This window comes from Pseudorca crassidens, chromosome 2, assembly GCF_039906515.1.
Source record: "Pseudorca crassidens isolate mPseCra1 chromosome 2, mPseCra1.hap1, whole genome shotgun sequence".
NCBI lineage: Eukaryota > Metazoa > Chordata > Mammalia > Artiodactyla > Delphinidae > Pseudorca > Pseudorca crassidens.
In genome coordinates this window covers 46112293-46140045 of record NC_090297.1, presented here as the reverse complement: position 1 = coordinate 46140045, position 27753 = coordinate 46112293, and the positions used below count along the sequence as shown (strand labels likewise).

The 27753-nt window shown below is 44.7% G+C and overlaps 1 long non-coding RNA gene across 3 annotated transcripts in view; it reads right to left on the bottom strand.

Moving 5' to 3' along the window:
* Positions 1–24029, bottom strand: part of LOC137218777 (uncharacterized) — a 189810-nt gene extending 165781 nt beyond the window's left edge. For all 3 annotated transcript variants that reach the window (XR_010940847.1, XR_010940846.1, XR_010940848.1), the window contains exon 1: positions 23915–24029. This is a non-coding gene — a long non-coding RNA (uncharacterized lncRNA). The remainder of the gene's footprint in view (positions 1–23914) is intronic.
* Between the last annotated feature and the right edge of the window lie 3724 nt (positions 24030–27753).

Here is a 27753-nt window from a genome sequence, read left to right as displayed (position 1 = left end):
CCACACCTTCTAAATGCTTTCTTCTTTGGTGGGGGACTTTAATTAAAAGGCCAGAGGAAGTCTGGCACAGAGGATGACAAATGGGAAGGGATCACCTTAAAGAAGACACTGGCACAGAAACAGAGAAATCTGGGCTGGCTGGGATGCACAACATTTATTAAAATTCCCAAAGTGTGAACTCACGCCTGAGTCAGACTGTCAGTGGGCTGCCTGAGGAGGACAGCGGGGCCCTTAATGAATTATGCAGCCAGAGGCCTTGCCACCAACTCCAATTCCAAGACTGAGGCTGAAGCAGTGGGGGTGGAAAACCAAAGCTTGGATATAAAGACTTAGGAGAGCAGGGTCCTAATGCAGAACAGAACTTGCCTTGGTGGGGTTATCCCAGCTTAGGTGGGCTCTGAAAGGGAGCATGGTTGGGCCTTAGCCAACAGCTAGTCTAAGGGAAATGAAGCTGAAGCTGAAGAAACCATCCGGGCGTTGCATGGTTGTATCCTAAACAGGAAGAGAGGCTTGTTGTTGGGAGCTGGGGGAAACCCAAAGGAGCTACAAGGGCCCTCCTTCGTCTGTCCATCCCATAAGTGTCGGTGCTCCCAAGGATTCAGTCTTGGCCTGCTTCTCCTCTCACTTACTCCCTTCCAGCTCCAACCACACTCACGAGATCCAGACTCAAATCGCTATCTGCCTACTGGACTTCTCTTGCGGGGTGTCCCAGAGGCCCTTCAAACTTCTGTTCACTGACTCAGTGACCTGAGGAAAGTTACTTATGCTTACTGAGGTTTTGTTTTCTTACTTGCAAAATGGGCATCCAAATACCTACTTTACACAATCCTTTTGAGATTAAATGACTTAGACTTAATGAATGAAACAAACCCAATCCGGGGCTTACTCGATATCTCTCCCCTTCATCCAGGAATATGTAGTCCCCCATCATGTTCCAACTCGTATTTTGGCCAATCACTCTGGCTTCTGTATACCCTTCACAGGCAATAACCAAAGGGACTGAATTTAATGACACTTCTAGAGTTGTGTTCTCTGGTGACTCATCTGGAAAATGGAGCCAGGAACTGAATGGCCCTTCAAACCCAAGATTCCCCAAACCAGATTCATTTTCATGCCTACCCCACGACACCGCTCATCCCAAGTCCCCTCTGTGAGTGAATGGCAGAAACTTCCATTCAGACACCTGAACCAAAAAGCTGGATACTGGCCTCAACTCCTCTCTTCCCAGCAGTCACCAAGTCCTGCTGTCACCTCTCTTAAATGGATCTCAAACCCATCACCCGTCTCCACTCCCTACCTAGAATACGTCAGACGCACGTAGGGGCTTCCCTGCAGATCCTATGGTAGGTCCGGCCAACTGACAGTAATTTGGAGACTTTGGACGGCTCTGTTTGCTTCATCTCCTGTTCAACTGCACACACCCTTCCCCAGACTTGAATCCTAAAACCAAGCCAACCAAGCCAGCTCTTACAAGACTCAAGATCTTAAAGCTTTGCCCTAGGGCTCCTTGCTTCTCCTTCAACTGGGACTCCTAACTTGGTCTTGGACGGAGGCCTCAACCTCCTACCACTTACTCTGCCCCAGACTCCTTAGTGCCTGCTTGCCTCTTCCTCCTCGTCTTCACCATCCCCCACCTTGCCCTCTGAGTTGCTCAGCAGAGTCTCTCCTGAATGAGCCTCCAAGCCTGAGTTAAGAGCCTTCTCTGAGCTCCCAGAGCCTCTGCATGTCCCTGTTACCACTTCATCTCACTGTATTGGATTTTCCTGGTCACTTGTATAATTGACTCTTTGAAAAGGGCCACCTCAAATGAGGTCAGTTTCTGTTATATCTAGAAATGGGGGCAGCAAGTCACTTTAGAGGAAATCACTTGAGGGCCTAAATCAATAGTCGAACCCATTACAAGTTTATTTCTGTCTTATGCCATAGCCCAGTGCCAGGTGGTAGGGATGGGAGGCTTGCTCTATGTGTTATTCAGGAACCCAGGCCCCTTCCGTGTAGGTCCTCGGAGTTCTTTCCATACAGCAGGTGGGTGAAAAAAGAGAGCAAGTATCACACATGGGCCAGTTCTTGAAGTGGTGCAATTACTTCCACCCACATTCCACTGGCTAGAGCCCAGTCACATGGCCACACATAGCTTCAAGGGAGTCTGGGAGTCTAGCTGAGCTCCATGCCCGGGAGGAAGAAAAGAACATGAATATTGGTGAGTACCAGCCTTTTCTGCCACATCTGGCAATGTTTACCAGGCAAGAATTTGTCCATTTGATCAGTGCCGAAGTTCAACCTTGGAAAGGAGAATCATCCACCCTTGAAGAAACCTGGTCAGTAGCAACAAGAAGAATAGAGAAAAAGGCTCCTTCAGACTCCCTTCACTACAACTGCTACATCAGCTCCCCTGTCCAAGGACCCAGCAGCCACCAAACCATCCCAAAGCAAGCCATCTCCTGTGGAAGTTGGGCACCTCCTGCCTTAGACAATAGGGTTTGCCTCCTGGATTCTTGTGATGAGCTGGGAGACAGTAGGTCTGGGCCTCCACACACACACAGTGGTGAGTATCCAGGAACCCTAACAGGGTTCCTGGAGGAGAACGAATAGGCTTCTTTTAGTAAGAGCAGGAGGGAGTTAGAGAGAAGATTGCACTCCAGGACACTTGGAGGACAATATCTGCAGCCCAAACTGTAAAGTCAGACCCTTATATTTTGGTCTTTTCTGCTAAACTCTGAGCTACTCAGAGGCAGACCCTTGTCTTATTTTTCCTGCAGCCCCAGGCCCTGGGGAAGAATCTGGCGTAGAAGGGTGGCAAACCCCGCTCCTCCCTGGGCCACACGACCGCAGAATCTGCTCTCGGGATGCCGGCTCCACTTAAGTAGGACAACCAGGCCTCGAGGATAGGCCAAGAGAACACTCATTCAGTTCCTGGCTCCATTTTCCAGATGAGTCACCAGAGAACACAACTCTAGAAGTACCATTAAATTCAGTCCCTTTGGTTATTGCCTGTGAAGTGTGTACAGAAGCCAGAGTGACTGGCCAAAATACAAGTTGGAACATGATGGGGATTACATATTCCTGGATGAAGGGGACAGACACTGAGTAAGCCCCGGACTGGGTATGTTTTATTCATTAAGTCATTTAATCTCAAAAGGATTGTATAAAGTAGATACTTGGATGCCTGTTTTGCAAGTAAGAAAACAAAAGCTCAGCAAGCATAAGTAACTTTCCCGAGGTCACCGAGCCAGTGAACAGTAGCATCAAGATTTGAACTCAGATCCTTCTTCAAACTTGCTGTGTTCACACGTGCTATGATGCTGGCCTCTTCCCGCCAACAGAAGGAGCTAAGAGTGAGGCAGAGCTAAAGGGACAGCACTAGTGAGAAAAGTAAGGAAGAGGGAGGGGAGCATTATTTAAAGGAAAACCAACCTGTGAGAGCAGGAGAGGAAGACAAAAAGAAAGAGCATTTGCTGAGGGTCAGCAGCCTGCCAGACACAAGCTTGGCAGTCCTCCACGTGTCACCTCATCTAATCCTCACAACAGCCTATAAAAGTGGTCTAAGTGTCTCCATTTTACAAAGGAGCAAACTGGACACAAAGAAGTGAAGTAACATAGCCAAAGTTGAAACTATAATGCAGCTGAGATTGAAACGCTAGCTACCTAACTCAAGAAGGGTAGGCCGAGGCCCATGGCCACTGCCACTCTCGGCCAGACTGTATAAAATCCAACACACTGGCTGCTGACACAGAAGGATCTAGGAAGGCAAAATGCCATGTGCCACTGGCTAAAATCCAGCCCTGCTCAGTGGCTCTGGAATCCAAGCTGGTGTATCCCTGTTTACACTCAGAGCAGTGGTATTTGAGGGCTGGAGGCTTCGGGGGAAAGGCAGGACAGATCCTGGCCCCTCCATATTGAAGCACTCTGCCTTCCACTTACCACCTTCCCACTTGTACTGCCCTGGTGCTGATCTGTGGGTATACTGTACTTTAAGAGGAAAAAGCTGCAAAGATAAACAAGGAATAAAACCCAACAATACATAAAACCCCAAGTGACAAGAATTGCTGTCATTAAGGAGACCGCCTGTCATCTAGAGATTGCCGGAGACTGCCAGCTGGCTAAAATCTATTTTCTTTTGAGAGCCCTGGTTCAGATGCCACCTCTTTTAGGAAGACACTCCCTGGAAGGAATCCCTCTCTCCCTGCCTGGACTCTGTTGTACGGTTAGTTTGGACTTTATCATATTCATCCCCCAAATTAACTATACTTCTTCACTAACCTGTAATACTGAAAGCAAAGACCCTGTCCTCTTCACAGTCATAAAGGTGAATTAATGGCCGCGTTTGTTGGTGCTCACTACGCCCATGTGCTTTACGTTCGTTATCTCCTATAAGCTCACGATGCTCCACATTTGTTTAACCAATGTGGAAAGTCATGGTCAGAAAGATCGCCCACAGGGTCAGGATCCAAACCCAGATCCCAGACTGGACTCTTTCCAGTAGACAACAATGCATAAAGTATGTATTGAAAAAATATTCACTCAGTGTTTGTGAATTCATGGGTTCCAAGCCTATCACCCTGTGTGTCAAGTAAAGCTGGACATGATAGTGTACCAGCTTTCTACTGCTGCATAACAACCCACCCAAATAATAATCACGCCACACCCTGTTGGCATCCAACAACAATCATTTTCTTTGCTCTCAGTTATGAGGATGGACAATCATTTTCTTTGCTCCCAGTTCTGAGGCTTTCTTTTTTTTTTAACTGCATTGGTTCTTCGTTGAGGTGCGCGGGCTTCTCATTGCAGTGGTGTCTCTCTTTTTTTTATATATAAATTTATTTATTTATTTATTTTTGGCTGCATTGGGTCTCCATTACTGCAGGTGGGCTTTCTCTAATTGCGTTGAGCCGGTGCTACTCTTCGCTGCAGTACATGGGCTTCTCATTGCGGTGGCTTCTCTTGTTGGGGAGCACGGGCTCTAGGCATGCAGGCTTCAGTAGTTGTGGCTTGTGGGCTCAATAGTTGTGGCACGCGGGCTTCAGTAGTTGTGGCTCGCGGGCTCTAAAGCCCAGGCTCAGCAGTTGTGGCACACGGGCCCACTTGCTCCGCGGTATGTGGGATCTTCCTGGACCGGGGTTCGAACTCGTGTCCCCTGCATTGGCAGGCGAATCCCAACCACTGTGCCACCAGGGAAGTCCAGCAGAGCTCAGCAGGGACCCCCTCCTCTCTGCTCTGTAGAGTGTCTGTTTTCCTCCTCGTGGCCTCTCCACATGGATACTCTGGACTTCTTTACATAGTAAATATGTTTTCCTCTGAGTGAAAGCAAAAGCCTTCTGAAAAGGCTCCTTAAATCTCAGGATGTCAATTCTGCTGCATTCTCCTCACCAAAACAAGTCACAAGTCCAACCTAGATTCCAGAAGGTGCAGAAATGGACCCCAACCCCTCCCTGGGAGGAGCAAGCAAGGTCACACTGCAAAGGGACATGACATAGGAGAAATAATTCACTGGGGATGCTTTTTAGCAATCTGCCAGATACAAATGTCAGATTCTGGTCAGAGCGCGGAGCTGCGGGATTAACTGTCTGCACCTTTAAAGAAATGCACATAATTCCAACTCTGATCTGGACATCAGAGCAGAGCTGCATCAGACGCAGGATTTTTCATGGGTTTTCTCCTTTCTCTGCTTTGGCCAGGGTTTGCTATGATAATCATCACATCCGCTTTACAAATGTGTCCACAAATGTTATCACTCATACATAACTGAACAGTCTCTAAGTTAAAGCTTCTTGCCGACCAGGGGTTTTGTTGTGGCAGGAAGAGTCTGACGGGGGCACATCTCTGGACCACCGGCACCACCATGGCCCTCACTGGACACGAGGCACAGAACAGGCACCGCTGGCACCAGAATAAACTCTCACTTGCCCCTGAGTCACTCTCTCCAGATTCACAGCATTTAAAGTGGACATTTAATTATCTGGAAGTTTTACTAGGTGGAAAATTCCTGACTGGGCAGGAACCGGAGAAGAAAGAGGCCAACAGGGGAGAAAATTCAAATCTACCAATTAGTGCCTGGAGAGACACAGCCCGTCCTTACCCAACCCGCAGATCAATAGCAGACATGTATACTCATACCTTCTTTAATGTGTGTGGCAAACAACCTTTTCAAGTTCACTACCTGTGTAGTGAGCTGTATGGGTTCCCAGCAGATGCAGGTAGTACACTAAATCTGTAATGGGGGTGGGACGTGAATAAAGGGGCTCTTCTTTAAGATGTGAGCAGAGTTCAAGAAAACCATCAAGGGGGAGTGCAGTTCCCTGGGGTTAGTGGCAGCGAGGCTGCCTAGAACTTAGCCAATTCATGGCCTCCTGGCTGGGAGAACCCCCTGCCAGGTCACTCTCCACACACACCCCAATCCCCTGTCAGTGCCAACCATTGGCTGAACCCAGCCAGAAACCAGGGGGCAATGGAACCCACAGAAGGAGTCTGTTAGGGTCAGCTTCCCAGGGTGCAGAGTAAAGTAAAGAAGAGAATGGATCTGCAAGGACAGATGACAGATAAACAGCACACAGTCCCTCTGCTAAGCAGCACACTGTGGGTTGTTCCTAAGAATTGGCCCCCATCGTGCCTGCCTTGGTAGTGTTTAAAATCCAACTTCACCCAATTACACAGTTGTACGGGGAAGAAGGAGGATAGGACGCTGAGATCTGTCCAAGAGACATCCTCTAAGGCTCGGTGCGCTGACCTATAAATTTCAGATAACCTGTATAATATTTCCCGGGGTTGCTGTGAGAAAATTCAATGAGCTTATGTATGTATACAATCCTTACAAAGTATAAAGCAACAGACAGACATGCTCTACTGTCTGATGGGGGTGGGAGGGCCACAGACATGAAGCCACACCTCCCGTGAAGGACACACGGGGCACATCTGGACCAGGCCACTCCGTTCCATCACAGCCCATCACATCACGTCACTCCCCAACTAAAGGTCCCGGCAAGTTCCCACATGCCTCACAGCCACCTCCACTCTGACGTGTGAGGCCAGCAAGGAGTCCAGGCCAGGCCCTGTGGCATCAGCAAAGACCGGAATGGGCCGCCGGGAATTCGGTCCCTCGTCAGCGAGACCGATGAGCTGGACATGTGTCAACGTCATCTGAGTTTTTGTTTCAGGAACACTCTTCTCCCTAGAAAGGCCCCGTGGGAGCATTTAAATCCACAGTGTTTATTTAGGGGCACATGAAGTAAGTCGAGGATGCCAAAGAGCGCACTCTCTGGGGAACAGCCGCGCAGAGGCTGCTGGCCAGAGAGAGCGGCAAGGGTCGGCCGGGCCAGACTGTCCCTCTGCAACCTCGCAGGACCTTCACCAAGCTCGCGGCAAGAATGGCTTCAGAATTTCAGAGGTTCTTAAATGATCCTTATTTTATTTTTAGAAGAAATTGGACGGGTGTAGTGGGAATGGGGGTAAAGCAGAGTGAGAGCCCATGGAAATGGCACCAGGAGTGCGCCCTCTTGACTTACAAGTAAGATTTCCATTTGACTCAGGAAGGAGAGGCAGACTTCTGCTCTCCTTACCCATCTAGGGGCTCCCCGCTGCCCACAAGACAATGCCCAAGGCTCCTTAATTTGGCATCTCAGAGCCTCCCCAGCTGGCCCCAGCCTACTTTTACAATTTTATTTCCCAATACTACACCTCATGGGCTCATGCACTTCGGGCTTCACGTGGTCGTCAGATGCACAGGCTTCAGAGCTGATACACCAGATTTCTGTCCTGGGCCCCATCCCTTCCCAAGCTGTGTGACTTTGGGCCAGATGTTCAGCCTTCCTGAATCAGGTTGCACATCCTAAAAGTAATAGCGTTTGCTACAACTTAAATGAGGTTATGAACGTTAAGCCTGCAACATATTGCCTAATTCAGAGTAAGAATTCAATCAGTAACAGCTGATAACAAACCAATCTCCTGGTTATGCCGTGTCCTTCACCCCCAGAATCCCGCCTGCCCAGCCCTCCACCAATGCAAGCCCACCCCGAGTCCAACACTTCCAACTGCTCTAACCACACGTGCCCCTCCCCTGGCCTTGACCTCCGCTCCTCCCTCAGGACTCCAGATAACCAAACTCACCCTGCAAAGGCCGCCACCATGAGACAGAAATACCGCTGGGTTGTGAACCCAAAGGTCCCAGGTCAAGTCCCAGCCTCTCCAGTGATTCATTGACTGACCTTCCACCTGTCACTCAGCATCTCTGAACTTCTGTTGCCTCTCCTCTAAAATAGGGAGACTCCCCCCTGCCACTCGTGGAAAATCAACAAACAGGATGATACGTGGAAAAGAACTTTGTAAACTTTGAAATGTCATGGAGTATTTAAAAATTAAACTATTGACTTTTAGGGCAATAGTAATACTAAACCATAAAGGCTAACTTTTTATGATCTGGTTCTGCATTTACGGTCTATAATGTTTCTGCTAGAAGACCCAGTATACAGATTCAATTATCCAGGCCACTCCAGTTCACTGTCACTGATAAGCAGAATTTTCACAGACTCCCTCTGACCCCAAGGCCCCTCTCTGAAAAGTGCAGAAGTAATTTATGTTGTTGTTCAGACCATAGAAATGCTACTTCTCACCTGCAAGCCCAAGCATACATCCCAGGGCTTAAGGAGCTACAGTTAACTGAAAGAGCCAGTCAGAGTTCCCCACATCAGCCTGGGTCACTGTTCTCCCTCCAAACCCGAAGGGCCCAGAGCTTTTGATTACTTAAAAACCTGAGAACAACCCAGCCTCTCTCACAAAAGGCCAAATACCCATGGGAAATGGGATTCTTTCCAAAGCCCAGTCACATGTCAAAAATCAAGCCAGAGTTCTGTAACCTGGGAGGTGAAAGGATTGCTTCTTTTGTTTTATTTCTTGCAAAATGCAAATCTAGCCATTCTTTCCTCTCCAGCTTACAGCCTTGACACACACTGAGAGCCCAACTGACTGACTCAAGCTGCCTTTCAAGGTCTCTACAGAGTCTATGCCACAGTGTTTCTTTCATGTTAAACTTCTTGGCTGACATGTCTTAGGCAACATCTAGTACACAGTGCTGTCCAGTTTCTTTGAGATAGGGGAAGATATCCAGGGGAAGCAGATTCATCTGTAAGCACAACAAGATTAGTGTGTTTAATGCTACAGAGCATCATAGCTGAGATTAGAGCCTATGGTCTTTCATGTTCTAGGTTGCCTCAATGATTTCCACTTAAACAATGGAAATCCGCTGAGGTAAGAAAAAGAATGGGTTTTTTTTTTTAAGTTCTTTTATTGAGGTATAGTTGATGTATAATATTGTGTAAGTTTCAGGTGTACAACATAGTAATTCACAATTTTTAAAAGTTATACTCCATTTATAATATTATAAAATATTGGCTATATTGCCTGGGCTATACAATATATCCCTGTAGTTTATCTATTTTAGACGTAGTAGTCTGTACCTCTTACTACCCTACCCCTATTTATTTTGCCCCTCTCCCCACTCGTAACCACTAGTTTGTTCTCTATATCTGTGAGTCTGCTTCGTTTTTGTTATACTCACTAGTGTGTTGTATTTTTTAGATTCCACATATAAGTAATATCATACAGTATTTGTCTTTCTCTGACTTATTTCACGAAGCATAATAGCCTCCAAGTCCATCCGTGTTGTTGCAAATGGCAGAATTTCATTCTTTTTATGGCTGAGTAGTAGTCCATTGTATATAAATAACATATCTTCTGCACCCATTCATCTATTGATGGACACTTAAGTTGCTTCCATATTTTGGCTATTGAAAATAATGCTGCTATGAACATTGGGGTGCATGCATCTTTTCAAATTAGTATTTTTGGTTTTTTCGGATATATACCCAGGAGTGAAACTACTGGGTCATATGACAGCTCTATTTCTATATTTCTGAGAAATCTCCATACTGTTTTCTACAGTGGCTGCACCAATTTACTCTCCTACAACAGTGTATGAGGGTTCCCTAGAAAAAGGATGTTTAAATAGTTAAGTATGACTGGTAGTCTTGGAAGCTGGACTGAAGTGAGAAAAATCATTAGTCCCAGCCCTGCCCCTAGTTCATTATGTAACCTTGAGTAAGTCAATTTCCTTCTCTAAAGTTCATTTCTTTGTTGGTTAAGTGAGAGAGTTGGACTAGATCAGGTAGAGCAAGTACATGCCACCCTCACTCATCCACCAAAAGACCATGCAGACATTACTAATCAATCACAGCACCCTTTCCCCATAAGCAGGACATAATACATTGCTTCAGGCAATTGGGACAAGTAGCCCAGAGCTGACACATGAAGTAAATAAAAATCTAGTTGCCATCCCTGAGCCAGATGATTTTTACCTGTTTTGACATTGAATGATCCATGAGGGAAAAAAGCAGCAAAGCAGAAATTAGGAAACCTGGGACCTACTGAGCACTGAGCCATGGGGTTTCAGTGCCACTAAGAAAGTATTACAAAATCTGGGTCTCTATTTCCTCATCTGCAAATGGAGAGTAACAATTTTATTCTCCTTATTTTCAAGATCTGTATGAAGATGAAAATGAAAAACATATAAAAGAGCTTTCTATGGATAAAGAAGATGTGGCACATATATACAATGGAATATTACTCAGCCATAAAAAGAAACGAAATTGAGCTATTTGTAATGAGGTGGATAGACCTAGAGTCTGTCATACAGAGTGAAGTAAGTCAGAAAGAAAAAGACAAATACCGTATGCTAACACATATATATGGAATTTAAGAAAAAAAAATGTCATGAAGAACCTAGGGGTAAGGCAGGAATAAAGACACAGACCTACTAGAGAACGGACTTGAGGTTATGGGGAGGGGGAAGGGTGAGCTGTGACAGGGCGAGAGAGTCATGGAAATATACACACTAACAAACGTAGTAAGGTAGATAGCTAGAGGGAAGCAGCCGCATGGCACAGGGATATTGGCTCGGTGCTTTGTGACAGCCTGGAGGGGTGGGATAGGGAGGGTGGGAGGGAGGGAGACGCAAGAGGGAAGACATATGGGAACATATGTATATGTATAACTGATTCACTTTGTTATAAAGCAGAAACTAACACACCATTGTAAAGCAATTATACCCCAATAAAGATGTTAAAAGAAAAAAAAGAGCTTTCTAAACTGAAAGTCCTCTAATAATCACAGTATACTAACATTTATTAAGCACCATGCTAGTTACCTTAGATTTATTTCTTGTCTCATTTGAGTCTCACAGCACCACAATAAAGTTGGGTTTCTGGCATAATTGTAACTGAAAAAAATCGTATAAATACATTGTGAACTCCTCCAGAACAGGAATGCTTAATCCATATCTTCATCCCAATGCTCAGCCTGGAGCCTGGGGCAGTCAATAAATATTTATTGATTTTTATATAATTCTCTGGAGGAAATTATGTGGCTCCTGAAAGAGCAATTAGGGACATATTTTAGAAAGTGAAGTATAACAGTTATGATGCATTGGGATGACCTAGCAATGGTTTCAGATCCTAAGGATGGTTAAGGGCGTGATGTATGGACTTTCACCTCATGGTCCCAAGACGGCTGCTGCAGCTCTAGACATCACATTCTCACAGTATGTTCTCAAAGTAAGAAATCAGGGAGTGGCTGAGACAGTGAGAGAGAGCTCTCGCTGAGTACCTAGCTTCTTTTTTCAGGAAAGAAGACACTTTCCCCTGCTGACTTTTCCTTATGACTCACTGGGTCACATGATCACCAGAGTACAAAGCAGGCTAGAAATACAAGTACCTGGGAAGAAGGCAAGGGAGGAGGGGGTTAGGAATGTCCATTAGGTAGCCAAGCAGTAATGTCTACCATGGGGAGACATTTCAGGTATTCTTCATGTATTAGTTTCATATTGCTGCTATTATTACCATAAATATAGTAGTTAAAGAAACACAATTTTATTATCTTACAGATCTGGCGTTCAGAAGTCCAAAATGGATTTTGCTAGGCTAAAATCAAAGTGTCGGCAGGACTGTGTTCTTTTAGGAAGCTGTAGGGGAAAACCCTTTTCCAGCTTCTACAGGCTGCCTTCATCCCATGACAAGCTTGTAGCCCCTTCCTCTATATTCAACGCCATCAACAAAGCATCTTCAAAGCCGCCTCTGACTCTAGCTCTGCTTCTATCCTCACAGCCCCTTCTCTGATCTAAACTTCTGCATCCACTTCCAGCTTTTAAGGACACATGTGAGTACACTGGATCCACAGGATAATCTCCCTATCTCAAGATCATTAACTTAATCACATCGGCAATGTTCCCTTTGCCATGTAAGGTAACATAGCACAGGTTCTGGGGATTGGGACATGGACACCTTTGAGGACCTATTATTCAGACCACCTCACCTTACATGATTCCTTGCAAACCTTCTCTTCCTGAACACAGACTCCTGCTCCTAAGGAAGGCTGAAAACAAAACAAAACTGCAGACTCACCATCTTATACATCTATTTGCTTAAACATCAATGGTTAACATTCAAAAGAGCCACAGAAAGTCTAGTGCAGGTCAGTCTCTCAAGTTCTCCAAGTTCGTGAGAGGAGATACACAAAACAAATTTGAAAACAGAAAGAAACGCCTTTCCTGGGTTGAGGGGGCTATTAATTCTTAGACTATCCAACAGCACCCCCCAGCGCCATGAAGCAGGAACAGAGAAGGAGGGCTAGCATTCGGTAAAGAATCAGAATATTTAGCCAGAATCATGAATCAGGTGCCCAGGCCCCAGCCTCAGAGATTCAGGTGCAAGGGATCTGAGGCTGGGTCCAAGTGTGAGAAAATTTTTAGAGGCCCCCAATGATTGTATGTTCAGCTAGAACCACTGAGTTCAGCATAGAAATAAACATGGTCTGAAAGCCTACCAGGCCCTAGGGATTCAAAAATAAGTATGATAAAGCTCCTCTTCTCAAAGAGCTTTCAGTCTCAATGGACTACGAGAGCTGGAGGAGACTCTGGTCACAGCTAACAACTGTATGACTTAGGGCAAATTACTTAACCTCTCTGTGCCAAATTCCTCATCTGTAAAATGAGGATAATAATAGTTCCTGACTTAACAGGGTTGTTAAGAGAATTAAATTATATAATTCACATGATGCATTTAGTATGGTGCTTGGTACAAAATAAGCACACAACAATGTTAGGGGTTCCTAGCAAGTTCCAGGAATAAAAATATGTGGCCCACATGCTGCCACTTCCCTGTTACTCAGAGCAGACACTACTGATGGATCTGAACGCTTTTTCCTACTGAATCTGGACAAAGCTTCTGAGTTCTTCTCAATCTAGTTCTCCACTGCGGGTGGGAAGGATCAAATCTGCCATGCAAACTCCTCCTGCATTTTTCTTTTTGTGTGTGTGAATTTCATTTTATTTATTTATTTTTTATAGAGCAGGTTCTTATTAGTTATCTATTTTATACATATTAGTGTATATATGTCAATGCATTTTTCATTTAAGGAAATTGAGACTCAGGAGGGCCAAGCTCATTGGATGAGCCTGTGCATAGCTGGGAGGACCCAAATCTTCCGGCCCAGTGCTCTGCACACACGTCTCTCAACATCCTCCAGCTTGCTGGGCTCTTCCTTGGCCAGAGCGTGCCATGCTCACAGCCTCCTTCTGTCAGGGCGCCTGGCTATTCTTGTCTTCTCTACCTGCTGCCGTGCCTCCTGGGTGTTTTGCAGTGGCAGCATGACCTGAGAGTCTCTCTGTGGGCCAGATGCCCATTGTGACATTGTAAGAACTGACACCCGGGGATTAAACTCACTCCCACTAGCAGAGCCCTGACACCTGCCTTTTGTTAATTGCTTGATTGTATCTGATATATCTCAGATAGCTTCATGTGGATCCTGCCAGGCAGGGATTTTTAGTCCTATTGTAAGGATGAGAAAACAGACTGAAAGAAGTTTATTATCTAGCCCAAAGTAAAATTGTTAAGAGGCAAAAGAGGACTCAAACCCAGGTCTGACACCTTTTAGCTTAAGCATGCAGCACACCTTTTAGCTTTACATATCCATAACTTCATGAAGCAGAGCCATTACACTTTGCCATGCTCCTGACGTTCCAGGCTCTCCTCCATCATAACATTTACTAAATTACATTGGAACCTGTCCTGTCCACTTATGGGTCTCCCTCATAAGACTGAGGCCCTTTAGCCACTACTCCCTGACACATACACACATGCAAACATACACACCTTCTCTACCAGCTGTATCCTACTCATCCTTCAGTGTTATGCTTATAACTCACTCCTCCTCCAGGCAGTCTGCCTAGACTGTCAGGTGGCCTTGCTATATGCACCTGTATCAACCTGTATTTCCCTTGTCTCAGCACCTGTCAAACTGTATGGTATATGTTCTCTAATTACAGTGCAGTTAATCAAGAAGCTCCCATTATATGTGAAAATTAAGAAACACTAACAAATACTGCATAAGGTTACCAGGGGCTGGAGGCTGGGAGAAATGGGAAGATGCTGGTTAAAGGGTACAAACTTTCAGTTATAGGATGAATAAGTTCTGGAGACCAAACGTACAGTACTATGATTATAGGATACAGCTGGTAGAGAAGGTTAATAATTTTATATTGTATATTTGAAATTTTCCAAGAGAGTATATATTGATATTTCAAGTGGTCCACCACACACACACACACACACACACACACACACACAATGGCAACTATGTGAGGGGATAGATATGCTAATCAGCTTGATTGTAGTAATCATTTCACAATGTATATGTATACCAAAATATTCTGTACACCTGAAATATATACAATTTTTATTTGTCAGTCATACCTCAGTAAAGCTGGTAGGAGGGAAGTAACACTAAATTATACTTAGTAATAACAGCTACCATTCATTGAGCCTCGCGCCAGGCACTCACTGTACCAAGCACTGTATCCACACACATACATTTATAAAACCTCATTGATTGACCACTTGCAGCCCCTTAGGTGACAGTTATCATTTTCCTCATTCTGTGGGAGGTAGGGGTGGGAGCTGGCAGAGAATGAGCTTCAGACAGGTTAAGTCATCTGCCCAAAGCTGTGTAGATATATATGGCAAAGCCAGAATTTGGACCCAGGTCTGTGAGTCCTCAGAGCTACACTGTGCACACCATGCTAAACTGCCTTGATGCAGTGTGACCTCCTCTCACACCTTGTACAAGTGCCAGCGGCCCTGTGACAACTAGTTCAGCCCTGGAGGGTGGCATCCCTTTCCCCCTCTTCTTACTGTGACGTCAGCTACTAGAAAAGTTACCAGGTTGTGAATGGTTAATTAAACCCAGTCACCAGGCATCGCCAATAAGTAGCCAAGTTCTCCCAAAAATTTACCCAAAAGAGGTCACATGTTTGAGATGGTGAAAGAAAAGGAGCTTGGGGGCTTGTTCCTACTTCCAAAACTCAAGCAGGACCTATTGAGGCAAATGAAATATGACCCAGCCCCTGAGACTCTATATACATTCATCACTCATCAGAATCTGAGCTTTATGAAAGAAGAGACAGTTTTATTCCTTGCTGTCTCCCCAGAGCCTAGAACAGTGCCTGGCACAAAGTATGTACTCAAGAAAAACCACCACTGAATGAGTGAACAGACTCATATTAACCCAGAAAATGGCAGTGCAGGAATGGTGGTAGGGATCATGGGCAACCTAAAATCATTATTAAAAGTTGTCCAAATATGGCACAAAAATTTGTTTGGTGTAAATTTAAGTGGTCAAAATTACATCCACTTTTTAGGAACACATTTAGCTTTTTTACTTATATATCCCCCCACCAAAAATCATAAAAATTGTTATATGAAATACACTGATGAGAGGGGAAGGAAAAGATAGGGGTATGGGATTAAGAGATACAAACTACTACGTATAAAATAAATAAGCAACGAGGATATATTGTATAGCACAGGGGATTATAGCCATTATCTTGTAATAATTTTTAATGCAGTATAATCTGTAAAGATACTGAATCACTATGATGTACACCTGAAATTAATATTGTAAATCAACTATACTTCAATTTAAAAATAAAATACACTGATGATTAATGCACAATACTCTTCATCATATATCATCCCTAAAAATAATATTAATGTAATTTAAAATATACTAATAATCAATGCACCATATAGCACATAAATTTGATGAAAAACAGCTATCTAATTGCTACCATCGTTTCTGTGAAAGGGCTGCTGAAAGCACGTTGCATGAAAGGAGATAGAGGAGCAGGTGTGGAGGCTGGAAATCAGAGGCAGGAGGATGCTCAGAGGAGGGGCTGAGAGAAGGCTCAGAAGATGCGGGCAAGAGGAGGCTGAAGCCAGAGGAAGGGATCTCCAGGAGGAGGTACGTTAGGAGGGGTGTAGGGGGCGTCTGGGAGGAAGGTGAGTGGGGCATTCTCAGCAGTGCAGCTGCACCCAGAAACTTTGCTTCCTGGTCCCCGGGGCTTGGCTACTCTGCTCTCTGGCTCTGCCTCCCAGGGGCTAATTTGTGGTGTTTGAGGGTTTTTTCCTAAATGTTCTGCCTTATTTTTAATCATGGCTATTCTGCAAAGCAATTCATTCACCCCATGCCCTTCTCATGGAGAGCTAATTCTAAACAAAGGAACAAGCTCCTGAAATAAGAATGCACAGGAACGAGGAGGGGGCCCTTACTGAAGGCGGTTAGAGAAAAGGAGACGGCTGCCTGCTTGAGAGTGGTTAAGTGCAGCCTTTCCTATTCTTGATTAAACCTCCTCTTGAAGCCCCATTCAGTCCTGACAGTAGGTGACAGGGACCGTGAAGTGACACCTCAGCCACCGTCACAGCCGTGTCACTGTCCACAAGAGGGCAGTGGTGCATGTGGTCAGAACAGAAGTTCTCCTGATATCAGCATTAGGGACAGTTATAGAAGATCCAGTCAGAGTCAAGGACCAACACACACGTACACACGCACACACACAAGCACACAAGGCACACAAACATGCACACACACGCACACACAGGCACACACACGCGCACACACACACACACACACACACACACACACTTCAGGTGGGGCACTGAAGCTCAGGGCAGAGGCCTCAGCTGTGGTCTCGCAGAAGCAAATTGCAGCGCTAGACCTCCTTCCCTACATCAGTGGCTCCCACGTAGAGTGCCTCGGGGTCCCACCCAGACCCAGCAACCCAAACCTCCAGGTGGGTTTCAGGCACCAGTGGTTTTCAAATCATCCCAGGGTGAAGTCCTACTCATCACTGCCTCTCAACACAAGGAACGCCAAAGAAAGGAAAATGTGAGTCTTCTGTACTTTAACAGGTGTCAGGACACCAAATGGTAAAAGGGCAAGAAAGTATGCTGTCTTTATGAGAAAATGTACATGAAACAGTGTATAAGTCAAGGTCCCAGCAGAAAACAGATGTCTCGTTCAAACTTAGGGAAAGTTGATAAAGAAATTACAAAAGTTACAATCAGGGTGTGAAGAAACCACAAGGAACAGTGGACAGACATTTACCTGCAGGCCAAAGCCAGACAAGGAAGTGGTGATTAGACCCAGAGCTAAAGCAGGCTGGGTCGGAAGGACTCCCTCAGTAGAGGGAAGCAACCAAGGGAATAAATACCCCAACCCGCTGTCCTCCACCCTCTGAGCTCCTGTCCGTGCTTATCGTTCAGCCAAACTCAACCCAGGAAGCTACTGACAGAGTCCCTGGATGTCAGCTTCCAGAAACGAGGAGCAGGGTGCAGGGGATGCCAGGATTCAGAGGTGCAGGCAATCACACACCATTCAAGCCTGGCCCTTCAACAGAAGCTTCACGAGCAGTACTATATTCAGACACTGTTGGATGCAAAACAATTCTAGTTTACACCTCTGTGGATGTGGAACAGATATTCTTTGCTGGTTGGAATACAATCTAAGCAAAGTCACTTCTGGGAAAACAAGAATAGAGTTTTAGTTGGACAAAAGAGGAATTCCTAAACATTTTTACTTTTTTAAAATATAGCAATGAGCAACTCTTCTTAGAGTTGGACAACAGAAAAGAATGTTCAGGGACTTCCCTGGTAGTCCAGGGTTTAAGACTCCGTGCTCCTACTGCAGGGGGCACAGGTTCGATCCCTGGTTGGGGAACTAAGATCCCGCAAGCCATGAGGCTCGGCCAAAAAAAAAAAAAAAAAAAAAAATCATTAAGTTACAATACAATAGGGTTGGTAACGTCTTGGTTGGAACTATGGAACCTCGCTTCTGAGGCTTAGAAAAAAGAAATAAACTACTTATATTTATTATAAAATATCTGCCTTTTCAAAGACGTGTCATATAGTACCTCATACTCTACTCTTTTAAGGTAGTATCTTTATTTACCATCTTACAGATGAGAAAGCTCAAATACAGAGTAGTCAAACCATTCTCAAAAGGTCATCAACAGAGCAGGGGACAAGGGATAAGGCCAGGCTGGCCCTCTGATGCCCCGTCCCAGGCCCCCGAGGCCCCCAGCAACAGGGTGTTTATCTGACCCTGGAGGTGGGGTCAGAGGGTTACCGTTAAGAACTCAGCAAAACTGAGTCCCAGCTCTAACATGACTTCACTGGGTGACCTTGGGCCAGTCCCTTCCCTTCTTTGGGCCTCAGTTTCTCTAATCAAAACACAAGCAAGTTCAACTAGACTTGCCGTTTTCAAACATTTTTAGCAGGAGAAATTTTTCAGACACAATCTTGCAAGGCAACCAGCAATGTAACAGATTTAGGAGTTTCTCTCTTGTTGAAGCAGCCTCCCCTCACCCTGCTGCTGAAACCCTTGAGGAAATTCTAGGGGACTTTTCAGATTCCTTCTAAGTCTGTGTGCTATGAAATATTCGTTCCATGAGGCAGTATGAGGATTTGGAGGAAAGAAGCGATCCAAAGCAGCACACTGGATTAGCAAAGTTCCACGGATGTCTTTACTGCAGGAATTTTCAGGGCCTTTAAAAAGCACACGTTTCGTCCTTCTCCAAGCTGACGATTTAATATATAGTTGGGGAAACAGTGATCCAGACAAGTGTTTCTCAATCTTTGTTTAACCACAATCCACAGTCAGAAAGATGATTTATATCATGACCCAAGACACACACACACCCAATGTGTATTGAAATGAATACACCTTTCCTTTCAGTGACACAGAAAAGAGAGTTTCACCAAAACAGTATCTATCTTCATTGCACTCTGACACTGCCTAGTCTATTTTATTTCCTTTTTTAAATGTTTAAATTATGCGTGAGGGTGTACATGAAGGTGTCTGTGTATGTGACAAGGTCATGATGCAAAATTTATTTCTCACTAAAGGCTACAGTCAAAAAAATGTTTGAAAACTGCTGCCTTGTCAACACTCATTTCTACGACCCCAGCCGTGCAGGCTGCAGGCTGCTTCTGGGTCTCCGAGACACAAATTAACGGATTCTTTTTAGGGCTTAAAACATGGGAGCCTCTGTGCCTCTCTGCACAGCTGAGTTGGGCCAGAGAATGTGGACAGGATGGAGTGAAGAAAGCTGGCACTGCCCGTGTCTAGGAGGTACAGCTCAGGAACAAAGAGGGAGTTTGTCTCAAGGGATGCCAACCCCACCTCATTCACAGGCTCCAAATTCATTCAGCCTCCGCTGGCCCACAGGCGTCCCCTCACCCCGGGGGCCTGCCAGCCACTTCGACAAGGGGTTAGTGTCAGATCTGGGCAGCTCTCCCTGCCCGATGTGATGGGCATTCAGGTCGCCTGTGAGAATCGGAAACCGAGTAGCTCTTGTCAGCTGAAAACCAACATCCTGCCCCCGTCACCCCATGTGCTCCCTGCTCCCACCCCCACCCTCAGGGGGGCCCAGGAAACAAGCATATCTTGAGACGTGCGTCCATCGTGGGAAAGGGCACTGACTAGCTGGCCTGGCCACTGTGTGCAGGGTCCTGGGGGTCGTCCCTCTCCATTCACCTTCCCTCACCGGTCTCCTTACTTCTTACTCTGAAAGGGCTGCCTTTCCAGAGTGGGCCACCCTAAGCCACACCACTGGGAGAGGAGAAAGGAAGCGGAAGGAATTACCCCTTGTCCCAGGCAGCGCCCTGGGCACCTTGCATCATAATCTTGTAGTATCCCCTTTTATACAGATGAGGAGAAAGAGGCTTAGGCAGGCTGCCACTCAAGTCTGCCTAGTTCCGAGGTTCCAGACCTACCAAGACACAGGGAAGAAGGAGGTAGCAGAACAGCAGATCAAACTGGAGTAAGTCCAGGGCAGCCTCAGACTTAGGCACAACAGCCGGCCAGCTGCTCACAGCATGAAGGCCGGAGGTGTCTACACAAGGGCAGCCCAATACAGGCACGATGTGAGTCACGAGCTGAACACTAGGGATGGGGACAATGGTGTAAGAGCACCCATTCTGCAACCACACAGGCTCAGAGTTGTGGTTTTTTTTTTTAATTAATAGATTGTTTTCTAGAGCAGTTTTAAGTATATAGCAAACCTGAGCAGCAAGTACAGAGTTCTCACATACCCCTGCCCTGACACACCCGAAGCCAACCCCACCTCTCACCCCATGACAACGTCCCCGACCTGAGCAGTACATTTGCTACAAATGATGAACCTATGCTGACACATCATTATCACTCAAAACCCACAGTTCACATCAGAATTCGCTGTTCATGTTGTATGTTCTATGAGTTTTGACAACTGTATAATGATGTGTATCCACCATTATAGTACCATACAGAATAGTTTCACTGCCCTAAAAATCCTTCTGTGTGTCACCTATTCATCCCTCATTTACTCCCCCTTGAACCCCTGACAATCACCAATCTTTGCACTGTCTCCAAAATTTTGTCTATGAATGAAATTGAATTCATTTAAACTCTCCCAAAGCAAATACCCAGGCCCATATGTTTTCACTGTACAATTCTACCAAATGTTTAAATAAGAATTAGCACTAGTTCTACAAAATCTCTTCCAGAAAATAGAAGAGAATAGAATATCTCTCAGTCCTCTTTATAATGCTAATATCACCCTGATATCAAAACCGGATGAAAACAATGTAAGAGAAAAAAACCCTACAGACCAATATTCCTCATGAATATAGATGCAAAAGTTCTTAAACTATTAGCAAATAGAATTTGATAACACATAAAAAGAATTATATACCATGACCAAGTAAGATTTATTCCAGGGATGCAAGGCTGGTTCAGTATTCAAAAATCTACCGTGGGGCTTCCCTGGTGGCGCAGTGGTTAAGAGTCCGCCTGCCGATGCAGGGGACACGGGTTCGTGTCCCTGTCCGGGAAGGTCCCACATGCCGCAGAGCGGCTGGGCCCATGAGCCATGGCCGCTGAGCCTGCACGTCCAGAGCCTGTGCTCCGCAACAGGAGAGGCCACAACAGTAAGAGGCCCGCGTACCGCAAAAAAAAAAAAAAAAAATCTGTGTTACCAGGCAAAAGATGAAAAATTACACGATCATATCAATTGTAAAAAAATCTTATGGTGAACTTCAACACTTATTCATGATTTAAAAAAAAAAAAAACTCAGAAAACTAGAGAGGGAAACTTCTCAACTTGATAAAGAACATCTACAAAAAACCTACAGCTAACATTATACTTAATGGTGAAAGACTGAATGCTTTCTGCCTAAGAATGAAGGCAAGGATTAACCCTCTTACCACTCTTATTCAACATCATGCTGGAAGTCTTAGCCAGAGAAATAAGGCAAGAAAAAACATAATAAAATGCATATAGATAGACAAGGAAAACTGTTCCTACTCACAGATGACATAATTGTCTATGTAGAAAATGCCAAGAAACCTACAAAAAAAAATATTTAACTCCTAGAACTAATAAGTGAGTTTAGAAAGGTCATAAGATATAACATGAACATACAAAAATCAATTGTATTTATATAACTAACAAATTAAAATACCATTTACAATCACTCAGAAAAAAATGAAATCCTTAGGCGTAAATCTAACAAAACGTGTATAAGACTTATAGGCTGAAAATTATAAAATGATGGTGAAAGAAATCAAAGAGATAAATGAGAGACATACAGCATTCATGGATTGAAAGACTCAATATAGTAAATATGTCAGTTCTTCAGATCCATCTGTAGATTTAACGTCATTCTTCTCTAAATTCCAGCAAGACTTTTTACAGATATAGAGAAGCTTATTCTAAAATTTATATGGGGGACTTCCCTGGTGGTCCAGTGGGTAAGACTCCACACACCCAATGCAGGAGGCCCAGGTTCAATCCCTGGTCAGGGAACTAGGTCCTTCATGCATGCTGCAACTGAGAAGTCCGCATGCCACAACTAAAAGATCTCACGTGCTACAACTAAGACCTGGCACAGCCGAAGTAATTAAATAAATAAATAAATTTTTAAAATTTATATGGAAAGGCAGAGGAACTAGAATAGCTAAGACAATTTTTGGGAAAGAATTATAATATGGGAGGAATCAGACTCCCTGCTTTCAGGACTTATTCTATAGTTACAGTCATCAAGTCTGTGTGCTACTGGCAGAGGAAAAGACACATAGATCAATGGGACACAATACAGAACCCAGAAACAAACCCACACAAATACACCCAAATGCAAAAGTCATCCAATGGAGGAAAAAGAGGCGTTTCAACAAATGGTGCTGGAGTAATTGAACATCCCAAGAAAGGGGAAAAAATGAAATTTGACCCAAATCTCACACCTTATACAAAAAATTAACTCAAGATGGATAATAGACTTTAATGTAAAATGTAAAGCTACAAAACTTGGGGGGAAAATGTAGGAGAAAATCTTCAAGATCTATAAAAGGAAAAATGTATAAAATGTACTTTGTCAACATTAAAGATTTTTGCTCCAGGAAAGACTCTATATAGAGGATGGAAAGACAAACTACAGACTCGGAGAAAATATTTGCAAACCATATATCTGACAAAGGATAGAATATATAAACCTCGCTCAAAATTCAGCAGTTAGAATAAAAAACAAACAACCCAATTAGAAAGTGGCAAAGAGATATGTAGAGACATTTCACTGAAGAGGATATACAGATGGTAAAAAAGCCTATGAAAAGATGTTTAACATTGTTAACGATTAGGGAGATGCAAATTAAAACCACAGTGAGATATCAATACAAATCTATCCAAACGGCTAAAATAAAAGGGTGACAACACCAAATGCTGGTAAGGATTCAGAGAAACTGGATCACTCACCCATTGTTGGTCAGATGTAAAATAGTACACAATTCTGGGAAACAGATTGACCATTTCTTTAAAAATTAAATATGCAACCACCATGCAAACTAGCAATAGCATTCCTGGGCATTTATTCCAGAAAAATGAAAACTTATGTTCATGTAAAAACCTGTACACAAATGTTTATAGCGGCTTTATTTGAAATAGTCAAAAACTAGAAACAACTCAGATGTCCTGCCAATTTTTTTACAAATACTAACAATGCCACTGCAATGACCATTGTTGTGACATGTCTTCCTGTATGCACAGGAGAGCTTGGCAGACACTGCTGGATGCCTGCCCATAATCCAATCTCACCTTCTAAGGTTATTTCAATGAATGAGACAGACATGATCCCTGTTATTACAGAGCTCACAGTTTTGGAGGAGGGATAGACAAGTAAACAAGTTTATACAATTGATTGTTCGTAACCGGTTGTTATGAAGCCATCAGTTCACTACCACCTCAACCCCAAAGGGTGCCAAACTCAGTACCTGACTTCACCATTTTGCACAGAGGAGCCTAGGACTCTTTTATATTTTTACGTAAAACTCATCACAAAAACTTCAAAGGACTAGGTGATAGCCCCAGGATCCCTAATTAAATGTCTGACTTAATTAGAAATCCAAATGCTGCTGAGGCTTTCTGATCAATGGAACGAGGAACAGTTTGCCCCTGCCAACTTTAACAATATAATAGCCAGTTATTTAACAGCAAAAGTGAGTTTACCTGGGAATAGTCAATGGAACTGCAATTCCAGATATGAGGACTACGGAAGGAGGACCACAGGCAAATCCAAAGAACAAAGAAAGGGAACTTGCTTCTATAGGGAAAGGGGGCAATTTGGAGGGGCTGTAATAACCAAAGAGTCCATTGGAGGAAGCTGGGAGTCCAAAGTACGAAGCTTTCTCATTGGTTGGGCTGCTACAGTCTCTGATTGGCTGGGCTGTACTCTCACAGAGCGTTTTCTTCTTCCTGGTGGATTCTAGAGTAGGCAACACCTTCTTATCAGAGATGTAGGCAGAAGTCTCTTCTTGTTTAGAGTAATTGACATGCATGGTGGGTGTGTGACAGTTCCCATACAGGCCCGTCCTGACTCCAATTTTAGCTGAGGTTTCTTTGATTAATTCCACACCTGATTTAATCATTTTGTAAAAACACTAGCTTTTCACCCTCTTCTTGGACCCACGTAAAGTTATTAAGGGCCCATACACTAGAGTCAGATAATCCCAACTTCTCCACGTCTTCACAATAAGTGACCTTTACTTAACTTCCTTAAGCCTCAGTTTCCTCTCTTGTAAGAAGAGACTTAATGAAAGTACCCACCTACTAAGTCAATTGTATAGATTTAAAAAAATATATGTATTAATGCACTTAGCACAATGCCTAGCACACTGCAATTTCTCTATTCCATTATATGATAACAGTGAAACCTTTGGATTATTCCCTTAGGATGAGTCTAACGAGTAGAAGTACAAATCAAAGAGTTTAAACATTTTTAAATCTCATGAAACATACCATAAAATTATTTTCTAAGAAGAGCTAATGTACATTCCTGTGAGTTGAGTAGAAAGCACCCATCTCTCCTTTCCTTGCTAGCTTTGTGTGCTCTCATTTTTAAATCTTTGTAATTTAAAATCTGCATATTCCTTTCCTTTGTGTTTCTTTGATTATCAGCAAGGTTGAATGATTTTTTTAAATGTCTGCTAGCTATTTATATTTCCCCCTCTGTAGATTGTTGATTAATATCCTCTACCTATGTAATTATCAGGGTCTTCATTTTTATTGATTTGTAGGAGTTCTTTATATACTAAGGATATTCATTCTTTGCCAGCAGTGTGAAGTTTAATAAATACATGCAGAAGGAATGAAGGTAGTTCTACTGCTTTGTCACTAGAATGTGAGTAATGTTTATGAGTTGACGTATGTGATCTTCAAGGCTTTTAATTCTGCATGCATGATGGTGCTACCGTTTCCTTTTTTTTTTCTTTTCTAACTACCAATACGTCATCTTCCATCCTCCACAGACCTGAAGATACATCTTCTGTTTATCATTTCTAGGGTAGCTATAGTGGATCCCATTGGTGCCCCTTTTCCTACCCAGTGAATGTGAGTACTGCTGACAAAATTCTGCTGCCCTCTTCGGAACAGAAGTGCCCTGGACCAAACGAGAGCACCTCACCCGGGGAGGTTACACAACTCCCTCCTCCACCCCACCTGTCCACGGACCTCAGACAGTAATTGATTGACATTTGGATACAAAAGGCCCACTCTCTTACTCTTAGATGAGACGAACCCGGCAGCACAATTTGTGCTCTAGAGTTTCCCTGTAGGAGCTGACTGAAGCCAGGCTCTGGAGGAAACCACACTTCCCTAACTTTTCTCCTCTGCCCTATGCCATTTCTGTCACTCCCTTCTCCTGAGAGCATTCTCCCAGTAAATCCCTTGAACAAGAATCCCTCTCTCAGGCTCTGCTTCTAGGGAACCCAACCTAAGGCGGCAGCCTTTCTGGGAATAAATATTTCTGTTTGTACCTGTGTTTCCCCAACGATTCTGAGTCATACTTCTTTGTGGCCACCCTGAGCATATAACTACTTGTTTTTCCTTAGTGGTTGAGTAAACCAAGTGGTGAATTATTTCAGTAGCTTGACCAAGGTCATCCAGTATGTTGGTTAATATTTACTGAGACCCCTGAGGCAAAGTGACCTAAATGTGAACTCTGGGCCATTGCTTCACATCCGGCCCCGATGAACTGAAATCTCACATCTCATTCACCTCCCCAGGGTTAGTTCCTTCTGAGCAGAAATGATGCACACTGACTCTGCACCTCCAGTACTGAAGGTACAGAAAGGGTCTCACCTGGGGGCCCAAGAGGCTGGAATATGTTGGTTTGCACAATCCTACAGTCAGAGCTGGAGAATACCATAGTGGTTGTGTAACCATACAGATGGGGAAATTAAGGCCCAGAAGGTGAACTTACTTATTCAAGGCCAGGCAGCACCCTAGTACTGCCACTGCAAGCCATTCTGGCATGGGGTGGGGAAAAATGGGCCGAACCATAACTTCTTTGCCTTTGATTCCCCCATTATCTCCTAATCTAGCAACCCCCTTTCTGTTCCTTCCTGGCTACCCAAGTTCAGCCCATGGTTGTTTGGCCTGAAAGAGACTCCCCTCGACCTCTTCACCAACTTTGCAGCCCTGCTTCACCTGCCTCAATCCGTCTTCTTGGTTCCTACACCCCACACCCCAAGTGCTGCTGGAGAAAATGGCACAGGCCGACTGGTTCACAGCCTCCCCTCTCAGCTGACCCAGATTTTGACAACCATTTGCTAATTTGTAGTTGGTTCTCCCCCTCATTCCCATCATTGCCCACCCCCTAACACACACTATGAAAAACTGCTTGAGGAAAGAGAGGTGCCAATGAATGCACCCCCCAGAGCTTTCTCTCCTGCTGCAAGAAAATTTACATCTGCACTCCAGCCCCATCAGCTCCGCTCCTGTTAGGGAACCATTGACGGAAACTGCCCATCTTGACCACGCACGATGATAATGGCTTGCCTGAGTTGTCTCACAACAGGAGGTCCCGGTAAAGAATCGGTGCTGCCACCGAAAACTAACTGGGAGAATTCGGGAGGGGCCAAAAGGAGGAGGGAAGACATGATATGTCCTGCCAACCGCCCCGAATCCTTCATGCTGGAATCCATCTTGGCTAAGAGATGCACACACCATCAGGAAGGACCCTGAGTCAGACCAAATAGCGACCAAGCAAGAAGATTGGTCAGAGACAACCCGGAAACTAACCTTATTACCATAAAACCTGAGACAGCATGCCACGTGGCAGAGCAGTTCTCCTGGGTTCCCTTACCCTGCTGCTCTCTGCCTGGACTCCCCTTCCCAAGAAAGTCTTTTGCTTTGTCAGTACGTGTGTCTCCTCAGACAATTCATTTCCAAGTGTTAGAAAAGAGCCCACTCTCGGGCCCTGGAAGGGGTCCCCCTTCCTGCAACACTCCCACCTCAGACTTGTTCTTCTGGTCACACTGACCCGCTGGTAGTTCCCTGTGCACACTAGGCTATTTCTTGCCTTACTGTCTTTGCCCATACGGGTCCCTTCTTCTGGAACATCATCCCCCACCTGCCTTCTCCCTTCCCTCTTGACTTGGTCCAGGAAGCCTTGTTTGACAGCCTAAGTCCCTCCACGGCTAAGCAAAGTGGGGTTCCTCCCTACCTGAGCAGCCTGCTGTGTGGATCACCACCAATCCACTTACTGCATTATAGGAAAATTTATTTCTGTATCCTTCTCCTCCAGGAAGCTGGAAGCTGCAGGCAGCCCAGGGCTGTGGTTTATCCCTGTTTGAAAGGTGTTCTAGCACCTGCACATGGGAAGCTCTCAGTACCTGGTCAAGCCCTGTGCCCTTCCTGTTCAGGTGGTTTCTAGGAACCCCCTGCCTTGTTTCTGTCACCCCCTGAGGTGGTGACAAAACTGTGGCAAATAATGGTAAAACCATTACCCCAACCATGTTGCACCGTTCACGTGGCCACCGTCACAGAAACTGAGCTCAGCCACCAGA